Below are 24,088 nucleotides of genomic sequence, written 5' to 3' on the forward strand. Positions count from 1 at the left end.
AGCGAGGAAGCACTGAGTACGTGTGGGAGCGACACCATACACAAGGACACTATAAACGGTCTGTTAAGCCCGTGCACTTCAAGTACCGCACTAGTGCACGAATCGCTTTTCGAGCTAGTGACGGGTGTGGCCACGGTCCGAGTATCTTTGACTCGGTGAAACATCTCGAGTCCAGTCTGCGTAAAGTTGCCCGCAGAGAGAGGCGTTGGACATCGTAGCGAGGGCAGGTACACAATAGGTGCTCGATGGTCTCCTCGCACCCACAGGAGTCGCACATCGGGCTCTCGGCCATTCCCATACGGTAGGAGTATGCGTTCGTGAACGCCACTCCCAGCCACAAGCGACACAACAAGGTTGCTTCGCCGCGGGGAAGGCTAGATGGCAGTTGTAGCCGTAGCGTGGGGTCCAGTTTACGTAATCTGCAATTTAGGCCACTTGAAATCCAGAGATCTTGGGACTTCTTACGCGCAAGTTGGCGAAGTTCTCTGGCAGCGTCCGACCTCGCCAAAGGTGTTGGACGCGTCTTGGTATCTTCGTGGGCACACCGGGCAGCCTTGTCAGCTAGGTTGTTGCCGACGATGCCACAGTGAGCAGGAATCCACTGAAATATAATGTGGTGTCCACTTTCCAGAGCATGGTGGTGCAGTTCCCTGATTTCAGATGTCATTTGCTCGTAAGTTCTGGGACGTAATGCGGACTTGATGCTGTGAAGGGCTGCCTTTGAGTCACAAAATACGACCCATTTCTCTGTAGGCTCTTCGGTGATGTACATCATAGCGGCATGGAGAGCTGCAAGTTCTGCCGATGTAGATGTAGTCGTGTGCGACAATTTGAATTTAACTGTAACGTTCTTGGCTGGAACGACGAATGCGGCAGTTGAGCTGGTAGGTGAGGTGGAACCATCGGTATATATATGTATGCGTTCATGATACGTCTGGTGCAGTAATATGAGTGTAAGTTGCTTCAGAGCCGGCGATGGATGATTGGACTTTTTTGTAATTCCAGGAATAGCAAAATTCACTTGAGGCTGTCGCAGGCACCACAGGGGAGAGGAAGGCTTCGCCGCCGGTGTAAATGATGCCGGTATGTACTCATGATGAGCGCTAATAACTCGTGAAAAGGTCGCTTGAGGTCTCTCGGCTGGTAGGGAGGCCAAATGATGGTCGGGGATCCTTGACAGATGGCGAATGTGCGCTCTGAGAGAGTCGACAGCTACATGTGTCTGGATTGTATGGTCTCCTGCGATGGCGATTGTCGCTGCTGTTGAGGTGCACCTAGGCAGCCCTAAACACGTGCGTAGGGCTTGACCTTGTATGCTCTCCAAGGCGCGAAAGTTCGTCTTGCATGCATTTGACAATACTGGTAGGCTGTAACGAAGGAGTCCGAGAAACAAAACCCTGTACAGCTGCAACATAGAATGGACTGGTGTACCCCAGTTTTTCCCGCATAGAAATCGGAAAACCTGAGCAATGGCGACTAGCTTCTTCTTCAGATAGACGCAGTGAGGGCTCCATGAGAGGTTGCGGTCAATGATGACGCCCAGAAAGCGATGCGTCTTAACATAGAGTACAGCTTGACCATTGATCGTAACAGGACACGATGACATTTGTTTCCGCGTAAAACCAAGTAATGCGCACTTTTCAGTAGACACACTGAGGCCTTGCTCTCGGAGATAAGAAGCCGTCATGGTTGCCGCCCGCTGAAGCCTGGCTCTTAGCTGAGGGCGAGTCACTGCAGAGGCCCAGATGCAAATGTCGTCGGCGTATATTGAGACATGTACTGTCTGCGGTAGGTAATACGCTAGTCCTATCAAGACGAGGTTGAACAAAATAGGGCTCAACACTCCACCCTGCGGCACACCACGGCAGATGGAATGGTCTGAAGTTGGGCCGTCTTCGGTCTGTAAGAAAAAACGCCTCTCAGTCAAATAGTCCCGAATCCATTGATACATCCGGCCACCAACTCCAACAGCCTCAAGTGAGTTTAGTATGGCCTCGTGGGCGACGTTGTCGTATGCTCCTTTTATATCCAGAAAAAGTGCCGCAGATAGGCGCTTGAGGCTTTTTTGATTTTGGACCCATGTTACGATGTCAATGACGTTGTCGATGGACGTGCGACCTCGACGAAAACCTGTCATGGCGTCCGGATAGATGTTGAATCGTTCTAGGTACCATTCCAATCGAGCAAGAATCATTCTTTCCATCACTTTGCCGACGCAGCTCGAAAGCGCAATCGGACGATATGATGAGATCTCAAGCGGAGACTTTCCAGGTTTCAGAATGGGGATCAAGCGGCTCAATTTCCATTGTTTAGGAACGGCGCCGTTCTGCCAAGATTCATTGTAGTAGTTGAGCAGTTCATCACGTGCGTCATGTCCAAGGTGGCATAGGGCAGCATACGTGATGCCATCAGGTCCTGGTGACGAAGAACGCCGGCAGGTCGCCAACGCAGCATCGAGTTCTTCGAGTGAAAATAGCACGTTCATTTCTGGTACACGTGCCTCAGGGATGTCATTCAATGCTACGTCAGTAATGATGGCCACGGACCCAGCAACCCGTGCACAGAACTCTTCAGCCACTTGAAGTTCCGAGCGGAGTTGGTAGAGGGCCAGAGCAGTGAAGGGCTTCCTTTGATGCGGAGATGAGCGAAGACCCCTAACCGTTCTCCATATGTGCGAGAGCGACTTGCGGGGATCAAGCGACTGACAGAATGCTTTCCATCTCTTATCTTCCAATTTATCCATGCGACGCTGGACTTTCTTTTGTATGCGTCGTGAAGCCCTCAGATCCAAGACGGACTTCGTGCGCCGATACCTCCTCTCCGCTTGTCGGCGTGCTGCACGCAGCCTCTCCAGTTCCATGTCCAAGTCTGTTCGCCTTGTTGACCTTGGAAGCGAGCAGATGGATGTTTTCAATGCTTCTGCGATTGCTTCTTCGATAGTGTGTGAGAGGCCTTCCTGACATGTGTCATCCATATCCTTCTGAAATTTTGACCAATCAACTGTACGCAAGGCAGTAGAGGAGCGTTGCTCAACTCCTCTAATATTTATGTATGTTGGAATATGGTCGCTTCCATGTGTTTCTATGTCTGTAAACCATTGGACGCTCGAGGCAAAGCGCCTTGACACCAAAGTTAAATCCAAGCAGCTACTGTAGGTCGTGCCTCGCAGAAATGTAGGGCTGCCGTCATTCACGCAGCACAAATCATGGTCGGCAGCAAAGGAGGCAAGGCTCCTGCCTTTGGAGTCAATTTTAGTGCTTCCCCATAGCTGGTGATGCGCGTTGAAATCACCTGTGATAACCCAGGGGCCATTGTTCATTTGTAATATTTTCTTTAGTCGTTCACCGTCAAAGTGACCCGCTGGGGATATGTAGGCTCCAATTAGTGTAAATGACACATTCTTCTTTTGGACATTTACGCAGACATATTGGTTGTCGTCATGAGGCTCTATCGCATTAGCGACATATGTTAAGTCCGTGCGGATGTAGATTATCACTTTCGTGCTCGCACCGCATGTGGACGAGACGAAAGATTCATAACCGGACAGTCTGAGTGGAGTTGATGTATTTGGTTCGCAAATGACCAGTATGGGGAAGCGATGTGTGAAAATGAATTGGCGAAAGTCTGATATACGGGTCCTTAGACCCCTGGCATTCCATTGAAAGATCGACGCACTTTTAAGTTCAGTGCGGAAGGGGACTATTGATCGAGCCATGATGCTTAAACGATGCTAGCAAGCACTGGATTTAGTGCATCCAGTATTTGCAGAGCGCTTCGAGCTGCTGGTGTTTGCAGCTTGTTCAGTATAATGCGCATTGTATTAATTAGCGATTGCAGCATATCAGCCACCTGCCTGTCGTGGTCGCACAAATCGCCGACAGTAGACGTCGGGGGTTGTCCAGCGAAAGCTTGCTCTGTGTCTGTTGGTGAATGTTGTCGTTTCGGTAGAGCCGGCCAAGATTCGGCAGACGTGGTCTTCTCAGTGGACTTGCTCTTCGCGGTCCTGTCCACATTGTCTGGCCTGGGCGGTGGAGGAGGAGGTGGTGTTGTAGGAAGTGGCATGCGCCTTCCTTGAGGAGCCTTCCTTGAGGAGCGCCGGCGACGTGAACGTCGCTTCCTGATTTTTTCGGCGGCTTCGCGATGAGATGAATGATCTCTCGCCATCTCTTTCAAGATGGCCATTTCCTTCTTAATATGTGGGCATTTCTTCGATGAAGCTTCATGTGATCCTCCGCAGTTGGAACACTTCACTACAGTCGCGCCACATGTATCTGCAGCATGGGGCTCTCCGCAGCGGGGGCATGCTGCCTGATTTTCGCAGACGCTGCTCACGTGTCCCAGTTTCATGCATTTGCGGCACTGAAGAGGTTTCGCAATGAAAGGCCGCACTGCATGTCTGAAGTGTCCCACCTTAACATGCGAGGGTATATATTTACCCTTGAATGCTATTTTCACGCAGCGTGAACTGCCTAGCCGCTTAACATCAACGATGACCTCATCATTGGCTGGCTTGATAAGAATTGGCAAGTCGTTATTAAGGATAGCAACGTCTACGTCGTAGATAACACCGGTGACTACTTCAGATCCCAGAGGGATGTAAGAGCGCACCTGAATGCCATCGAGGTCCGTTACGCTGCGTAGAGTGGTCAAAGCAGCCGCATGCTGGACATCAACCACCAGAAGATTTTTTCGGGTGTTCATTCGAATGTCCGATATTTCGTTTGGAACCAGGGCTTCCAGTGACATCGACACAGATTGCCTGTTAAGTAGCCTCATGTTGACGTTGGGAAGCAGGGGCACAAATATGATGGTATTGGCGTCCGGCCTCTGCGGCTGTCTCACTGTTTGCGTGCTTGACGATGAGGACGTCCTGGTGTTCCTTCTCTTCGCTCTGCGGCTCTGCACAAGCTGGAAGTCGTCATCGGAAGTGTCCTCACTGCTGAGAGAGTAGACATGGGTGTCCTCGCTGTCGGTGTCGCTCTGCTGACCGATCCGCTTCCTGGAGGCGGCCGCCGCTGACGCCGCCATCGCCGGCAGACGTGCGGGGTCGTCCACTTCCATTACGACCGAGCAGGGAGCGAAGACCAGCGGATGAACTTAGGTTTTCACAGAAATAAGGCGGAGCTAGAAAGAACAGCGCTGTATCAAAAGACACTTCGTGTGAAAGCCTTCTGTACACACCGCCGGTAAATTTACTGTTTATCACTCGAGAAACCTCAGACTCATGCACGCCATGTATCCAGACAGGTACACTACAAACAGATGCACATCGTGGGGCGAAGTTGCCACACTTAATGACATGTTATGGGAGTGTCAGGAGTTAACAAACAAGTCGGGCAGTGCCGAACCCTCCGTCTCTTCCACCGCCAGCCTCCGCTCGCGCTGGAAGACCGCACTGCTCAGCTCGAACCTGACAGCACAACTCTGGGCCGTCCAGCGAGCCGAGGAAGCCGATTCGAGACAAGGTCTCTGAACCGCGTCCGCGGTGGGTGCCCAGACCCACTAAAACACGCCGCACTCAAATCTTATTGATTTGAAAAATAAAGTTTGCGCTCTCTTATCGTGAACCTCGACGAACATTTGCAGTATAACATAGGAGCCAGTGGCGTAGCCAGAAATTTCGTTCGGGGGGGGGGAGGCTCACGTTGCAGCTCGGCCTCCTCCTCATATTTGTCGAGGGATCAAATTCATGAATAATAACTGCATTGCCATTGCCAAAGATGCTTCAAACGAATTCTTGAACGCAACGCACTGTCAAGACAAGTACAATATGTAATTTTTTATAAAAGAATATACTCGTATGTCTCAAAAATTGCGCCAAAAATAACTGATATCAATGCTTCCACGTTTTCTGTCTATTTAATAAGTAAAAAAATTATCACACGACCTTTAGAACTATATCAGTTTGAAACCGGCAAAGCAGTGCATGCCGATGATATCAAAATGCAAAGGCCATGAAATGAACAGGTTCAGGACAAATATTTTATTGAAGCTTTGTCATTCAAGAACCTCGTTTGCGTTTTTCTACATACGCAACGGCCAAGGAAAACTCTCAATGACACTGTCTTTTGTTACAATGTATTGCGCAGGAGCAGTTGTCACTGGCCATGTATTGTGAGTAATTGCACCGAAATTATAGTCGCAACTGAGAACACATATAAAAAGCAGAAGTTCTGCAAAATTTACGAAGGCGAGTCAAATCAAAGTGAGCCAATGCGAATATATGACAAACAGGGTACTTTATTTTAAAATAGTATCCATGGGCATTTAGACATTTGTCCCCCTGACTAACGAGTCGCGCGATTCCCGTCTCATAAAATTCCTTGGGTTGCTGCTTCAAAAAGTCTGTAACTGACTCTTTCGCGTCATTGTCCCACACGAATCTGGTTCCCTTGTGCTGTTTTTCCAAATGCCCCAAAATGTGGAAGTCTCAAGGCGACAAGTCTGTGCTGTATGGTGGATGTTGCAGCGTTTCCCACTTGAGCTTTGCCAGTTTTGTATTAACCACATCAGAGACGTGGGGACGGGCATTGTCGTGGAGAAAGATGACCCAATTCTTCAATTTTCCACGTCGTTAGTTCTTGATTGCGACACGCGCCGATCCGGCGCTTCACAATATCGGAAAAGATTGATAGTCTCTCCAGGTTTAGCAAATTTGATCAATAGTGGCCCCTGACGATCGAAAAGAAAAAGTCAACAACACCTTTCCAGGAGAAATGATGGGCTTTGATTTCTTTGGGGGTGGTGAATTCAAATGTTTCTGCTGTAAGCTTTGCCGCCGTGTTTCAGGCTTGTAGCAGTGGCACCATGATTCGTCCCCGGTCACAATTGCAGGCAAACAGTCATCACCCTCATTGTGGTACCGGATTAGATGAGTCAAGGCAGCGCCGAACCTATCTGTCTCCTGGTGGTGGCTCAAAATTTGGGCAACCATTGAGCACACAAGAGCCGATAACCGAGATGTTCGTGAATTATGGTGTGACCCGAACTGGGTCTGATGTTCACACGCCCTGCCAATTCATCGATGCTTGTCTTCCCTTCTCATCTAATCAGCTAACCAGCCTTAGCAGTCGTGCTGGGGGTGACTGCACGGTGGCTTTGGCCCGGTCTTGGGTCGTCTTTGCAACTTTGACGTCCTTCTTTGAACTGTGTGCTCCAACGCTTTACAGTGGCCAATGAAATGCAATATTCAACGTACACAGCAGCCATACGGCGACTAATTTCTTATTAGAAAACACCTTCAGTTGTCAAAAACCTCACGACACCACACTGTTCAACTTTTGGAGCCTTCATTATGTCATGCAACCATGTTCAACCCAGTGTATTAAAGAACAGTTATCATGTTTGGAATACCGCAATCTTTTCCGTGTTAATGTTTAGTAAAGTCTGCTGCCGGGCTAGTTGGTACAGGGCATTTAGAAATGGTTTTAGGCGCAAGAAATAGGACACAGAACACAGAACAAAAGGTATGGATTTCAAAAAATAGGACACGGACAACAACGTAAGAGACACGGGTTCAACAAATACCGACTGGTCAGTCGATATTTGTTGAAGCAGTTTAACAGTCATGTATTAGACGCCCCGTTTCCAGCAAAAAATGCTCGTGACATAATTGCTTTCGTTGGGGACAATCGCTCTGCGGGTTCTTTTTTTTTTTTTTTTGAATAATCTTGAAGAGCTGTTTTACTCTACACCTCACAGGGAGGTCTTTATCGCTGTGCGGTCATGTATTGAAAAAAAAAAGGGGGGGGGGACATGTCCTTTCAGAACAAGGCTGAAGTTCCGGTAGAAAGCAGCTCTTTTGAAGTTTTATCTTAGGGCAACGTTCATTTCTTTTGAAGATGAGCTGTTTGTGCAGGGGAATGGTATATGTATAGGGTCATGTACGACGCCTGTGTTATGCAACATTTTTTCTTGCGAACGTTGACCACGACTTGGAAACCGCTTTGCCAAAGGACAAGGATTTGCAGATCTTTAGGCATTTTTAGGCTTTGCAGATCTTTAGGCAATTATCGCCCCATCTCATTAACCAGTGTACCCTGCAAAATCCTTGAACATATCATCTACACACATATGGACTTTCTTGATGCCAACCATTTTTTTCATCCTGCGCAGCATAGCTTCAGGAAAGGTTTTTCCTGCGAAACGCAGCTAGCTATGTTCGTTCACGACCTGCATGTAAACCTTGATCTTCCTAGATTTCGCCAAAGCTTTTGACAAAGTTCCTCATGAGCGTCTACTACTAAAACTTGCCGCATTACATCTGAATACCAATATCTTAGCATGGATTAAAGAATTCTTAAGTAACCGTTCACAATCAGTCTTTGTCAACAATCAAGCATCTAACTCTACCCCTGTAACCTCAGGCGTACCCCAAGGGTCCAGTCCTTGGTCCACGACTATTTCTAATTTACATTAATGACCTACCAATGTATGTATCTTCTAACATCCGTATGTTTGCAGACGACTGTGTAATTTATCGTAAAATTAACAGCGTTTCCGATAACAAGTCCCTTCAAAACGACCTGCGAAGTGTACAGGAATGGTGTAACCTTTGGCTAATGGAACTAAACCCTAACAAATGTAAGACTGTCTCCTTCCACCGCCGCAGAAATCCACTTGTTTTCTCGTACCAAATTGCTGACGTCAACCTTGAATTAATTCCTTCCTACAAATATCTCGGAGTAACCCTTTGTAGTGATTTAACCTGGGAAACGCACATTATGAACATCATTTCATCTGATAACAAAACACTCGGGTTTTTAAAACGCCACTTGCGCCACGTCCCCAACATGTAAAATTACTAGCCTATCAGCCTCTCGTCAGGGCGAAATTAGAATATGCATCCCCCATTTGGAACCCTCATCAAGTATATCTCATCAATAAACTGGAATCGCTTCAAAATCGAGCTGCAAGATTTATTCATTCTAAATACTCCTACAACATCAGTATATCGGCACTAAAAACAGAATCTGGCTTATCATTGCTTGCATCTCGCCGCCGCATCGCTAGTCTTTGTCTTTTTCACAAGTTCTTTTACAGCTCCCTTGGCAAAGCACCATACATTCTCCCCCCGGCACGCGTATCCAGCCGCACCGGTCACCCGCAACAAGTCGCGTGCCCACGTACACGCACTGTCACTTTTTCGTCTTCATTCTTTTTTCGTGCAGCAACAGACTGGAACGGACTTTCCAACGAAATCACAGTCATAACCTGTCCTAGCACATTTTTAAACACCGTAACAAATTATCTTACCCTGTAATAAAAATGTGGCCTTCAATTTTTTTATGTATGTATATACCCACCCCTTATGTAATACCCCTTCAATGGGGCCTTTAAGGAAATAAAATGAAAATGAAAATGATATGTAAGTGACTTTTTGATTGTTTTGGACAAACACCAGGATTGTGCCTACACAGAGTGTGTTAAGGACGTATTACACGCTTTTAAAGTGCTTGGACAAGGGCTCAGGTTTACCCATGAGCTTCCTACATTTCACAAGCTGCAATTTTTTAGACCATCTCACCCTTCATAAAACCCATGTTTATGTGATATACCGACCCCGTGCACATAACGATTTCTTGCCGTTTCATTCTGCCCATTCGAAGACAGTAAAACGAGCTATTGCCATTACTAGCTTACAGTTGGCTATATGTCTTGCCCCCACGTGATTCAGGAAAGCTTCAATTTGCAAGTGTCTAGGCTTGGCTCGGCGGGCTTCCCTGCTTCTTCGTTAGTTTCGGTGAGCGAAGCTTTGTTGAAGCAATTTAGGCTTGAGCCTAACAATGCTTCAGAAGAGTACGAAAAGAAACGGAAAACGCGTCCTGTTCTCATTCTGTATATAAACAAAGTTGCTCATTCGTTAAAGAATGTTGCTTCTAGGTATGATGTACCGGTAGCGTTTTCGGCTCCTCGGAAACTTTCTCGCATTTGTGCGCGCCTGTCTTCCGTAAAAAGGCCCGAGCGTGTAAAGAACCACGTAAAGTGTTTCTTGAAAAAAATGTTCCGCTGGCATCGTGCATAAGATTCTTTTAGACTGCGGTAAGGTATACACCGGCCAGACTGGCCGTTGTACAGATGATTGCCTACGAGAGCATGCGCTATCAATGAAGAAGGGGACTGACTCGCATTTGCCGTACCACTGCAACGTGTGCAAGCGTGAACCTTTGCTGGAAAACACTTGCATATTACGAAAAAATAAGGATACAGTGTCACGGGAATTAGCAGAGGCGATGCATATCAGAAAGTTTGGTGACCAGTGTATCAGCGTTCCGTCATTGTCTGTTCTCGAGAATGAGTTTAGTTTCCTGGCTGATAGGATTTGATTAGGTTTGGTTTCTATCTCATGTGACCTCACCTGTGTATCTTGTTCGCATGCCTGAGGGTATATAAGTGAAGCACCGGGGAAAATAAAAATCAGTCGCGAGTGTGCGCCTGTCCGAGTCTATTATTCTGTTGTCTGTGCCCTATTTTCTTGCGCCTATGGCGATTTCTAAAATTCTATGTTAGTCAAGCAGTAACACGGAAAATCGACGTTGACATTTTATTTCACAGCTAACCAGGCCGGCTAACAGCTAACCAGGCGAAAGTAAAGGTGGCGAAGGATACAGTGCCAAAGGATGGTTTCTTGAGGCTGCGCCATTCCTCTAAAATCTCGCGTCCCGCTGACGCCGCTATAGTCTCTAGAGGGATCTCCAGAACGTGTTTCTTTCCGTGATCCCAAAGCCGGGCAAATCATGTTCTATCTACACATCCCTGCACATTACCGACATCATTTGCCTGCCCATCGTCGTTCTTGAACTGCCGCAACTGAGCACTTATGTATTTCAGGACCGTTAGCGATATTTGTTTCGTTCTCTCTACGCGCCACCCCTTATGTTACACCCACTTTTTAGGGGGTCCTCAAGGTAATAAAATGAACTGAAATAAAATTCCCAATGTCAAGTCCGGGCAGCCGACACCAGCGCTGCATACGTGCCGTACACGGAGGTCAAACCCTGCTGGGGGACTCACTCAGCAGCACGAGATTTCTTCCACGGAAGTCGCCACCCGCCATATTGGTATCCCGATCGCCGTTGTTCTTCGGGCGGTTACATGGGAAACCCGTCCTTCTTTGTATTACTGTTTACCTCTTAATCTGCTTCATGACTTCTTCATCGCCACCACCAACAGCAGCCTCTTCATGTTAAGAGAGGTCAAATAAAGATAACCTTCCAGCGCAACCACTAGAACACGTTCAGTCCAAGTAGGCAGTCAACAATATATGCACATTATGGTCTAGTGTTAAAGGTAGCATTCATTTAGTATTTCGCTACAAATTATGCCTGTATTATTTCATCACGGCGAGCAGCCTATGAGTATGGAGTCATCCTACACGAGCCGTAGTATAGCATTTTCTTTATTTCTATAGATTACATTTGTTTTGGTCATACTGTCTTTATTACCCGCTACGACCAAGATCCTTTTAGGAAGTAATTTTATGTTGCATTCGCATTGGGGACATATACATTACTCACAACTTTTTTTTATTATTGAGAAATGAAGAAAAACCGGTGCGTAATGCCTGCGAGCATTCCCTGACCGTGAATCACATTCTAATAACATGTCCAGCTTTGGAGAGGAAAAGACAGAATCACTTTCACGAATTTCACAGAACACTAACATCACTGCATTACGCTGTGATGCCATTTGAAAACGCGCTTGTGTCCCCCTGACAATGTTCTGAAAGTTTAGAGGCAATGGTTTTCTTGAACAAACTGCGACAATCATTTGTCTGCTCTACAGATGCTGAATACAAAATCTCACCTTGTGGTTCACGCATCATAGCCTCAGTTGCTTTTGCGCCATAAAGCTCTACGTAACAGCCTTTCTTGCCCGCTAAGTGTTCCTTTTAATGGTGTACCCTACTGTTCTTGATACAGCACAAGCTATAACAAGTTTTTATTCCTATCTCTTAATGTTGCACATAATTTCTTGAGAAGAAGCCCAATAAGCTCTTTCTCAAGCGCGGTGTGGAGGATAACTCCACGTTTCAGACCCATAGGTTATTGATGGTACATAGTAGAATACACTGATAATATACTTCTGTCTTCGAAAATATAGATAATCTACCGTTCGTAGTTTGAGAGTGACTATGATACAAGCTCTAACCTGTCAGGATCACAGACCCCCTAGCTGAGACTGATTGGCCTATAGATAACTGTGCTGTTGCACAACTTCGAGAAGCTGACTACATATATCACGAAACCTCATTTTATTGTCGAGCTATGAATCCCTTCGAATATTAGCATTAAAACCTGCCCTTCGGCTTCACCCGGTTGAGGTCATAATTGCATTTTTGCAAGTCATTTCCAACGTTGCTGAACAGGACAATGTCATCTGCAAACAGCAAGTCACTGACATATCTCCCGTTGATCCCCACACCTGATGTTTCCCAGACTAAATGTTGAATATTTATGTATAGCATTGTAGAGATTGTGTCTCCTTCTCTGATCGAGATCCTTCTTTACGTACTGATAAGCGAAATACAGCAAATAAGGTGAGTACTCTGCTACTGTTTGCCACTGTTTGCCTCACATGTAGGGCCAGCTTTACCATATCAATCCTACTGATCGTTGCGAACAGAGCGAAAGTACAATCCCTTGAGGAGACTAAGTTACACGCGTCTCCGTTCGCGTCATTCTTGATTATCGTCCAGCTCCGGCGTCCCTTCTTAGTCGAGCCGCGCCGCTTATCACGCTTCTCGAAGATACTTCCCACTATTGTCAAACACAGACGACTGGCGATAGACACGTCTTGGCAAGAGATGTCGGCCAGCGGGGAAATCGATATCAAAGGTGCGGACTACAATTCTCCCTACCCATTCCATTCGATCGCATTCTGTCCAACACTACATGACTACATAAAAAGCCGGCAGATCCCACGCGCTTTGGGAATCGATGTTATGCGAAACAGTGCATGTGCGGGAAGCCTACCAAGTTAACGAAACGACCATGAGAGCACCAAGACTTAGGCGGCTGTTTCATAACACTCATGACACGCATGCCATGACATTCATGTCATGACCGACCATTTATGTTCGTAATACAGCATTGTCATAATATGCAAATTTTTGTACATGCCAAGGCGTAGGCGGCTGTTTCATCCCCTATATGACACGCATATCGTCACCTATCATCTTCCGTCATACATTCTTGTCATACTATGCTAATTTTCGTACATACAAACACGTAGGCGGCTGTTTCATGAACTACATGACACGTATGTCATGATATTCCTCTGATGACCTATCGTTTATGTTCGCCATACACTCTTGTCATACTGTGAAAATTTCGGTACATTCCAAGCCGAGCGGCAGACCACACCGTTCTTCAGCCCCCGACAGACCGACGAGTCACCCACGAGTTAACCACAAGTCAACAAATACTACAGGACCAACGCCTCGAAAAAACACAATACGCTGCCCCACACAAATCTCTCAATAAACTCCAGGCAAAGGACTGGCACCGCCTGCAAACGAACACATACCCACACTTGTCTCGTCTACACGCAATCTCCCCAGAAAGATATACGTCCCGGACATGTCCCTGGTGTAGCAACCACACAGCGACACTCGCACACATAACACACGAATGCACCGTCCGGCCGGGCGACGCAATTTCGCCACGAGTCACAACACACACACTCGCTACGTGGTCATGGGAGGCGAGACTCTCCGAACTGGACCTGGGAAGCCAACTGGCGACCCTCGACCAGGCCCGGCAAGCCGCGATAGCCAGTGGAGCCCTGTCAGAGGGGACCACCCAGGAATAAACCGCGCAACGGTTTCTGCAATAATAAAGTTCCGTCCACCTCCTACAAGTTAACAAAACGACCATAAGAGCACAAAGACATATGCGGCTAGATAGATGATGTCAAAGTGTCAATGTTTGCCAAGAAATGCTTCGCATTCAAAAAAAAAAATAGAATTGCAGTTTCGCTTGTAATGCGAATCAGTGAAGCGATAGCTGGCGGGCTATTGCGCGCAGCAAGTCTTTGACTGTTTCGTGTGATATTGTGCGTCTGAAGTCTTTATCTCTTTTGGCAGACCGCGAGATGCAGCTTCTGGCTGATTTACTTTACGATGCCCTTCTAATGAAATGCGTGCGCAGGTGGCGTTTTGTTTCATGCGTCATGGCTCCTATTAATATCCAGCTGTTAGACAGCACTCATCCTGTGCCCATATTTCCTGCAGGTTGTGGTTATTTTTTTTTTCTGCGGCATGCCATGCATGCATGCATCCTTTCCAACTAGCCCAGCTTTCTACCTACACGTAACTACGACAAGATGTCGACGAGTCTAGACATATAAAAGTCAGTCAAGAACCCAGAACGTCCATCGCTGAGAAAGCGAAAGATAGTGCCTATGAGGAAAGTTCTACGTAACAAGATTACAGAGGCCAAGCAAAGTATGCCCGCAGCGTGAACCTGACGCAGTGTGTTTTTCTTTCTTTCTTTTTTTTTTTTTTTTTTGCTACGAATGCATGTACACCCGTGAGAAAAAGTATACGAACCACAGTGAGGTCGCCGAAAAAAACTGAATTTCTTCGTAATTAACAGGCATAAACATAAACCGGTGAGTGCACTAGAAAATCTGAAACTCCAATTTTGCACTGTTGTCTTTAATTTCAAGTTACACTCACAGGCAAAGGAGAAAACCAGGTTTATCGCGCAATCCCTGGTCCGTACGTATACATTTGCTCACGAGTGTACATAATTATTTTATTTATAGCTGCTGCTATACCATAGTACTGGGACATTGCAGGAGCGTGCACAGCTTATAGAACACAACAGCGTAGTAATAATTCGACATCGTTGGCATTACCTAGGCGCACAATGCGATTACTTCGTTATACAGACCGTTAGAAAATTCACGAGAGCAATAAAGTTAACAACGAATGTGGTTATTACAGAATGCGAGTACCTTATAATATGCAGTCTTTTGCTTTAAGATCACGGGAATAAAGGTACCAATGAAAGAGGTTAGGAACATCTCGCACAAGTTCTACATAAGGCAATGAGCCGTCAAAGCTATTCCAAAATTCAACAGTAAACGGCAAAAAAAATGTTTGAAGCAGTTTTAGAAAAAGCATATACGGCCTGGTATTCAGCGGATGAGTGCAACGTGTAGCTCTGGCTGAAAGTTGCAGTTTCTTTTTCTTTTATTCTGTCCTTCTTTCTTTTATGATGACCGTTTACCAACAGTTGACCTTTGTATTCTCCTTCTGAGGAACAGAATGGTAACGAGTTCGCTCAGTTTATCTTTGACTGAATTGTCTCGAACGCACTTGAAAACGGCTTTTACCTGAGTGAAATTCGTGTGCATATTTATCAGGATCCTGCATAGCGACCTTCTTTTTTTTCGGAATTATTATGATCGGAATGTCTGTTGATAGCCTTATAGAGCTAGCGAAACATCATCCTCCTTTTGGCACTTGCATTGCGACACATTGGTATTTGTTTTTGTTTTGTTTGAGATATTTTGTTGGGGTATAACACGTAAGATACTCGGGTGCCCCTCCGTAAGCCAAATGAATATCCGTGCGGCGTAATCAAGGACATCGACAAGGAGAACGTGAAGCGCATGTAAGAAATGAAACTGTGGTGGTCTGTAAATTTATACACAACTGGTTAGATTCGAGAAGGCTCACTACCTTTACCGACGTGAGAGCAGGTGGCTCCAATATGGATCTTTGCACAACTTAAAGCAACGGAGTGCCTAATTCGTTATTCCATTTGACCAAACACACACGCACAATGCATACATACATACATACATACATACATACATACATACATACATACATACATACATACATACATACATACATACATACATACATACATACATACATACATACATACATACAGTGATAATCACGATAATTTGCTAATTGTATGTTGCGTATTGGAGCTTGATGCAAGGAGCCTCACAAGTAAATAGTCGAGCTTTACTTGGGTTTCGTCACATTCTCTGCAAGTAATTGGCGTCACTGGTTGCATAGTGCTAGCTATAACTGCGAAACCACCCCCTCCCCCCTCCCATTATGTAACATTGTGAGAGCAGAACAGAAAGTGGGCAGAGGTGGAGACGTTGCTATGCTTTTGTGCTCAGTTACATTATTCTGTATTACAGGCTCCTGCCGAAATAAAGCCGACCTGCTGAAAGATGCTCACTGCCAAAAAGTTTTATTAGCGTTTTATCACCCCTTAAATGAACTAGTGATCCTTAATACGTTTATAGAAGAGCGTGGCTTTTACTCTGCAAATTTAATCTGTATGGGCGATTTCACTGCACCTGGCATTTCGTGGCCCTCATTATCAGCGACTGGTCACGGGGCTTCGCTTTGCAGAGAGTTGCTTGAATTTTCACTAACCCCTCGACTGAATCAAATTGTATCTGACCCTACTAGGGAATCCACTACACTAGACTTCATTTTTCTAAGTGCACCACTCTTCACAAATGGCTTCGGACGCGAAGTTACCGACGGCATCTCCGACAACAAAGCAGTTCTAGTTTCTGTTCGTTCTTCAGTTCCAAGGCACCTCTATGAATACACAAGAGAGAGAGAGAGAGAGACAGGGAGGTTAACCAGAGGTAGTTCCGGTTGGCTACCCTGCACGGGAGGAAGGGTTAATGGGGATAAAAAGAGAAAGATATTGGGAGGGGAAGATAGAGCGAAAGAGAGAGGAGCACGAACAAACCTCGTACACTATAGAGCAGTAGGGGGCGGCGTTCTTAAAGTATATCGTGAAGCCCAGTAGACCACAGGAACCTTAATAGCGCAAGGCCTTCAGCGCGGATGTTCTTCGGGAGCACTGACCTAAAGCTTTGAGTTCTGATAGTGGACGATTGTCCAATTGGTCCACTACTCTGCACATCACTTGTCTCAGGGCACTATATCGCGAGCAGACACAGATACTATGTGTGTGCGTCTCATCGCTGTTGCATGTGTCGCTCGTGGGGCTGTTGGCCATTCCAATAAGAAAAACATATGAGTTCGCAAATGTAACGCCTAGCCACAAACGGTACAGCATGGTCTGTTCACGTCGTGGTAACCCAGGTTGCAGGTTCTCACAGTTATGCCTTTCCGGTGACATCAATGACATATAGTGTCCTACTTTGAAATGACTGTTCAAACAATTGCATTGAGCGCCTCGTGTCATTCAAGAGAAACATAGATCGACCCTGGATGACAAGGAATATAGTGCATTTGAAGCGTCGCGTTGCTAGAGTACGCCGGACATGACTTGATGATAACGCAAAATTAAGAGCTCAGTTTCACTCGATTAAGGAGGTACTTCGTCAAGGAATTGACGCAGCGGAGAACTTCTGTTTCCAGATCACTTTACCTATATATAATCTCACTAAAAACAACCCACGGAAGTTTTGGTGCTCGATTTCGCCAACCCAAGATAGCACCAAGAAATTTATTTTAAATGAATTGGAAATATAAGAGAACCTATTCTTATTGAAAAAGCATTCCACTACTATCTTCAGTCAATATTTACGTAGGACAATTGCAAAATTCACCCTTGCTCTTCAGCAACTAACATTTTCTGTCAAATTGACAATGTTGTTACATCTCAGCTACATGTGCTGAACCTTATCTGAAATGCTTGACCCCAAGAAAATGCTCTACTACGGAAAACATCAATAATGTATTTCTTCATCGATATGCTGCTTGGACGAGCCAATGTCTGGCTTTAATTTTCGATAAAACATTGTCTACTTGCACGGTGACTTCTTCATGGAAACGGGCAAGAGTCTTCCCTTAGTGCAAATCCGGGCAGAAGCAATCATTTCTAAATTATACACCCATTTCACTAACTTCACATACCTGCAAACTATTAGAACACATAATCTATAAGCACATTATGAACTTAGTTGAGTCTAATAACATTTAGTGCAGCGCTCAGCATGATTTTAGTCGTGGCTTTAGCAACATAAATCAGATAACTGAATTCAAGTATGTATGAGTCTTGCCCTTGATTTAGGCCAACAACTAAATGCTTTATTCATAAATTTTTCGCAAGCGTTCGATACTGTAACACACTCTAAGCTATTGCATAAACTCAAATTTATTCTTAATAACTCTTTTCTTGTAGAATAGGTCCGTAGTTTTCTTTGCAATCACTCGCAATATGCTTCCTTTCATTCATGCACTTCCCCGGACGCATCAGTATCTTCCGTTGTACCCCAGGTTTCTGTCCTTAAGCCTTTGCTTTTCTGGCTTTACATTAATGATACGTGTATGTCACACTCTGTTTCGGTAAAGAATCACCTTTACGCAGACGACTGCGTTCCCTACAATGTCATTACCATGCCTAACGATCATAACTTTTTGAATAACTCATTTCCAGGTTTTCGCAGATGGTGGGAGCTCTGGTAAATTAACATTACCTTCCAAAAAACAGTTGTAATGCCCTTTCACAATCGTACTAATTGCTCCTATTTCAATTACTCCTGTCAGTCTACTTTTCTACAACGCGCCCCAGAATATAAGTACTTAGGCCTCCTATTCGCTTCCACAAAAGCCTGGTCGGGAGATATGTTGACACCTTGCAACAAAGCATTAAAGAAACTTAACTACCTAGGGCGAACTCTAAGTGTTGCTCCAAAAGAAACTAACTTTAGGTTTTAGCACTGTTAACATATAGAACGCTCGTAATTATGCCGCTACTATATGGAACCCTTATAAAATATTATTGACCAAATTGAATCTGTTCAGAAGGAAGTCATTCACTTCATATACCGCCGCCATGATCGAGACATTTCACCGCCGTCTCATCTGGTTGTACTTGGTTTAGCTCCTCCTTTCCACCGACGTCACATAGAGTCTCTCAAACTCCTGAACTCCCTAGTTTGCTCACCGCATTATACCTACCCAAACATATATTTGTCACGAGCAACGTTCCTAGCCAGAAGAATAAATAATCAGCTGAACTTTTCTGTCTTTGTCGCTTGCACTAACAGTTGAAACTTAAATACAGTTTCTTTTTCCCTAGGACTATTCGACACAGGAATGATCTGCTTGGTACGACCCGCTGTTTACCTTTGAAAGAATTCCTGAACGCTATTGAATGTTCCTTCTAACCACTTTATATGCTTTGTATTTTGTGTTTTGTACCTGTTTTTATTACTTGTATCGTATGTTCATGTGTTTCCCCCACTCCCAAAATAAATAAATAAGGTAAATAAATTTGACGAACAGCGGAAGCAATTAAAGCTAGGAAGAAATAAAAAATGTGGAAAGCGTTCTGCAATATATGTTTACACAAATCAACATGACGTCATGTTGACGTGTACTATGCCCGAAGGTATAATGGAATTATTTACAATTAAATTTATTCCTCCCCATCAATTCATAATTCTTCGAGAGAGTCCTAAGTTGAGGCAAAGCGTGAGGACCATTCTCCGGCCCTCTACCCATCTTGTTGGACAGTAGTAAAATGACCAGATTACGCAAACTCATCATCTTTGCTTTATTTTAAACTTCAATATTATGATGTATGGATCATTACACTTGGTCTATATACAGAAGTGTTTGGCGACTGTTACGACGAGAAAAGAAATCTGAGCTTGAAATAGAAAAAGAAACCTCGTGTGATAAAATGTTCTGAACAACAAAAAACACATCAAACTTGAAATATATTAACACCTGCGATTGACCCGGATGACGCACGTCACATGTTAGTTCTGTTGTCTGTACCACACGAGGCAGATGTACGCGAATAACGCACATTATACTGCGACCAAGCGACGTCTCCTTTATCATGAATGCTTGCAGGCTGAGTTGGCGTGCTGTCAGGATGGCCGAGCGGTCTAAGGCGCCAGACTCAAGGTTCGACCTTTCCTCTGATAGAGGACTCGAGGCTTCTGGTCCACGAATGTGGGCGTGGGTTCGAATCCCACTTCTGACAAAACTTTTTTTGTTTCCGTTGTGGATGGGCACACGCAACTTTTGTTAGCACAAAGGAATTTCACCTAGTCGTACCAAAACAACGATGTCAGAAGTTCGAATCCCGCTTTGAACATTACAATCAAAATTTTATTAACTCTTTTTTTTCTGCTTTTTTTTGCATACAACACTTCTAGGATTGTTGCTTTACGAAAGGGCTCTGAAATGGACAAAGACGCGTATCCTCACAGAAATACTGCCTATTACCTGATAATTTTCTGCCTTCGCGTACAACATGAGGCTTTCAGATGTTGCGACTTTATCGGAAAGCTTGGTATTGGCGCTTTATTTTTCCATAGTTAGAATGAATCGTAGATATTAGAAAATTGGAGTTAACGCACAAACCCGGTATTATTGTTATTGATGAGGTCCCTGGAATCAATGAAGTGGTATGAGAGCTGTTTAGTAAGTAATTTATAAAACATAATTATTAGATGATAGTTGAACAAGTTCGTTACAACAAGGATGTTATTTTCACGAAGTAGTAGAGTAGCGCTCGTAAAAACCCCACTGTTAGTGACAATGCGTATTGCTTGGTTTTGTAAGTTCTGAATAGACGAGATATGACAGTCATATGTGTTTCCCAGGAAACAATGCCATAATTAATGTGACTGTGAACGAAGGCAAAGTGTAATGCTAATAATGCGTCTTTAGAGAAATATGTTCTTGATTTGATTAATGCTCTAATACCGAAGGTACACTTATGCTTAATGAAGTCAATGTGTTGAGAAAACTTAAGGTTAGAATCTAATTTGATGCCCAAAAATGATACACAGTCAGAGACGGGAATGTGATGACCATCTAGATTTCTCTCAGACAAACCAGGTAGTATTCTTTGGCTAGAACGTAAAATCATAAACTGAGTTTTTGAAGGATTCATAATTAAATGATTGGACGAACACCAAGCAACAATATCGTCAAGCTCATTGCTTAGTTAAAAAATTAAGGTTGTTAAACAATTGTCACGATTCGAGATAATAGTATCGTCTGCGTATAGTACACAATGTGCCGACTTAAGACACGCGGAAAAATCATTAATATAAATAGAGAATAGTAAGGGATCTAATATGGAGCCTTGTGGTACACCTTGGTTAATAACTTTAGTATCAGAATAAGCACCTCCAAAAGAAACTGTTTGTTCTCTATCATGTAGGTAACTTTTCAGGAGGTTTAGTACTGGACCGGTAATTTCCAGGGCTTCTAGCTTAGTAAAAAGTATGTTATGATTAATTATATCAAAAGTTTTAGTGAAGTCCAAGAATACCGAACCAACGAAGTTACCCGTATCAATCGAGTGACAAATGCAGTCGGTTGGGGGTATTAAAGCCAAGTTAGTCGAACTGCCAGTGCGAAAACCAAATTGAGAAGATTGCAACAAATTAAGTTTGTTTAAGTAATTATTTAGGCGCTTACAAAATAACTTCTCAACAGCTTTACTAATCCACGATGGAATAGAAATAGGACGATAGTTAAACACCTCCGTTTTATCACATTTCTTATATATGTACAGGAATAATCTTAACCCCTTTAAGCGAAAGGGGAAAAATACCAAATTTAAAAATATTATTAATTATAATACAATGTGTATCAGAAATAAGCAGTGCAACAAGTTTTAGATGAAATTCAGAAATGTTATCTAAGCCAGGGCTAGTATTCTTTAGAGCTAATACCATGGAACGTACCTCATTTGCAGTTACGGGAAAGAAAAAAAGAATGAGTGCAGCGATAAATGGGATAAGTAGCAGTCATATGATGACTGCTGTATATATTATAGAAGTAGTCACTGAAACTACTTGCTATGCTAGAAGAATCAGTATGAGTTTTATTGTTGTAGTTTATTTTATCAGCAGTATTACCGGACTTAGGTAAGTTCATGAACACATTAAGAAGTTGCCATTGTTTTTTAGGATTGTTCTTGTGTTTTGTAAATTCATTTTCGTTATACTGTCGTTTAGACTTCTTTAGCAAGTTATTCAGAATGTTACAATAATCTTTATAGCGTGCCGCTAAGCGTGCATTGAAAGGTTTCTTTTTTAATATTTTTGTATAGGTTTTTTTTCTCATACTAGTCAGTAAACCTCTCGTTACCCAAGGGTTACCGGGAAATTAAAATGTTTCTTGCATCTGACGGCAGGGATGTTAGCGCGAACGGCTTGTAAAAAATGGAACAAACATTTTCAAGAGCTTGACCGGGATCGTGCAGGGAGTTAATTACAGACCAATCAGTATTTGTTATAGTGTTAACAAAACTATCTCGGTAAAATTGGATAAAAAGTAGCAAGGCTCGGACTGAAAGGATACGAATATTGGGAAATGGTCTGTGATCTGAGTATCTATGACACCAGAGTTTGGAGTTGGCGCAATGTTAGTTAGAGCATGGTCAAGAAGCGTGTTGGCACCATGAGTAGAACACCTGGTCGGAGAGATAATTAATTATATCAGTCCGAAACCAGCAAGACAGTCTGTATAAGCTGTTACACTTCCGTGTCAAGTAAGTTGATGTTAATATCACCGACAATTAGGACCTGCTTATTTTCAAGGAGGAGGAGAAATAAACTTTTATTGTAGAACCAGCACTTTATGATGGCCGGGCCTAAGCCTCCCACGAAGGGACGTCGAGGGCTTGCCTCGCCGCCGCCTCGCGGGCATGCTGGGTCGCCCAGGTTTGGTCGTCGAGGGCGGAGCTCCGCAGAGCCTCATGCAACCTCGACGAGAGAGTCGTGGTGTTAGTCTGTGTGTACTGTGCTGGGCACTCCCATAGCATATGCGGAAGCGTAGCCGGGTGAATTCCACAGCACCGGCAGTTGGGGGTAGTGTAGACGTCTGGAAATATAAGGTGGAGGCGGGCGGGTGAAGGGTACGTGTTTGTTTGTAGTAGACGCAGGGTGGTAGCCTGCGCCCGGCTGAACTATGGAGAGTTCACGCAGAAAATCAGGGATAGATGAAGAAGGGGAGCGGTATACACAACCAAGAATACAACTGTTACGATTATAAGAATTCAGCTGTAAGTCAGTTTCAATCCATACCGATTCACAATGATTTACATTAAGAAAAGGATCAAGCCTAAGTTTATATTTATTATGAGGCAAAACAAGTATAGCGGAACCACCCTATCGATCCGAAATACGATGGCAGTATTCTGCTTGGTATGGACAAAAACCGTATAAATTGATATCCGCATTATCAAGCCATGTTTCCGAAACGCAAATAAATGAAAACGAATGATTAAGTGAGTTAGTAAATGCAGAAATGGTATCATGGTATCGCAAACTTCACGCAGGAGAATAGATGAAGAATAGAGGTATTAGAAGATGTAAGCAATGGTTTGACTTCGGCTGGTGATAGCAAAGACATGATGAAAAGAATTTGGGCACGTGTGTGCAATCAGTCCGTAGGAGAGGAAATCTAGCAATAAGCAACGCCTGCGCAAAGAAGCCAAAATCCGCCTCCGAGTTTATTTGGAAGACCCTGCTATCGGTTGATTTACGAGCTTTAATCTGGCAATTTTCAATCCATAAAAACTGCCAAATGTTCTCTTTCTTCAGTGCAAAAGCCTTGCTGAATAAATGTTTGTTGTCGACTGTTAGGTGTTCGTTAATGTAAATGGAACTAGCTGTACCACCAGAAAAGCCAATCTAGGAGCATCGCAGACGAGCTTTGCGACCCTTGTGAAGAAATTCATTCTCCTTGTCACGGGAACAAAAGCGAAAAATGATGTTCCTGTCCGACATCTTGCTGGCCACACGATGAACTGTGTCAATGTCTCCAGAAGAAATTGGACTCGAGGCGCGCATCAAGCCGAGGAGGTGGCCATTGCTTTGGCCATCGCCGACCCCGAGTGCACGACTATGCTCTGTGATTCTAGGACGGCAGTGAAAATTACGCCAGAGCAAGGGTGTGTGGTGAAGCCGCGCGTGTGTTGCGTGTGGTCGATCTCGCGAGTGAAAGTCGGTGTGTGGTGATAAAGTGGTTTCCGGCCCACATGGGCAGTGATGTGTCGGATCGCGGCAACGCTAACCACAACGAGACGGTGAACGCGGCGGCGCGAGGACTAACCAACCGTGCCGCTGCTACTACAGCCGACCCGTC

General features: G+C 44.5%; 1 non-coding gene across 1 annotated transcript; it reads left to right on the plus strand.

The window, feature by feature from the left end:
• The first annotated feature begins 19,844 nt into the window (after positions 1 to 19,844).
• Positions 19,845 to 19,961, plus strand: TRNAL-CAA (transfer RNA leucine (anticodon CAA)). The gene is made up of 2 exons: positions 19,845 to 19,882; positions 19,916 to 19,961. It is a non-coding gene; the product is annotated as a tRNA-Leu (tRNA).
• Positions 19,962 to 24,088: the final 4,127 nt, after the last annotated feature.

This window comes from Dermacentor andersoni, chromosome 4, assembly GCF_023375885.2.
Source record: "Dermacentor andersoni chromosome 4, qqDerAnde1_hic_scaffold, whole genome shotgun sequence".
Taxonomy (NCBI): Eukaryota; Metazoa; Arthropoda; class Arachnida; order Ixodida; family Ixodidae; genus Dermacentor; species Dermacentor andersoni.